This window comes from Eurypyga helias, unplaced genomic scaffold (assembly GCF_000690775.1).
Source record: "Eurypyga helias isolate BGI_N326 unplaced genomic scaffold, ASM69077v1 scaffold27855, whole genome shotgun sequence".
Classification (NCBI taxonomy): Eukaryota; Metazoa; Chordata; class Aves; order Eurypygiformes; family Eurypygidae; genus Eurypyga; species Eurypyga helias.
The window spans coordinates 1-285 of record NW_010251195.1 but is presented as its reverse complement, the minus strand read 5'-3'; positions in this window follow the sequence as shown (position 1 = coordinate 285).

The window sequence follows — 285 nt, the reverse complement described above, 5'->3', positions numbered from 1 at the left end:
AGAACCCGCGCGTCCTACTCACCGGTTGTGCGGCCGGAGGCGTAGAGGGAGAGGACGGCTTGGATGGCGACGTACATGGCGGGGACGTTGAAGGTTTCAAACATGATCTGGGAGGGGCAGCGGGTTAGGGGGGAGCACAGGGGGGCCCCAGCGACCTCCCACCCCAACCCACGGGGGCTGGGCCGCCTTCCCAGAGAGACGGGGTCGGCGCATCGCGTGGGAAACCACGCGGATCGTTGCGCCGCACGGAGAAAGAGGGGGATCGTCACGCGGCGCAGACACGTG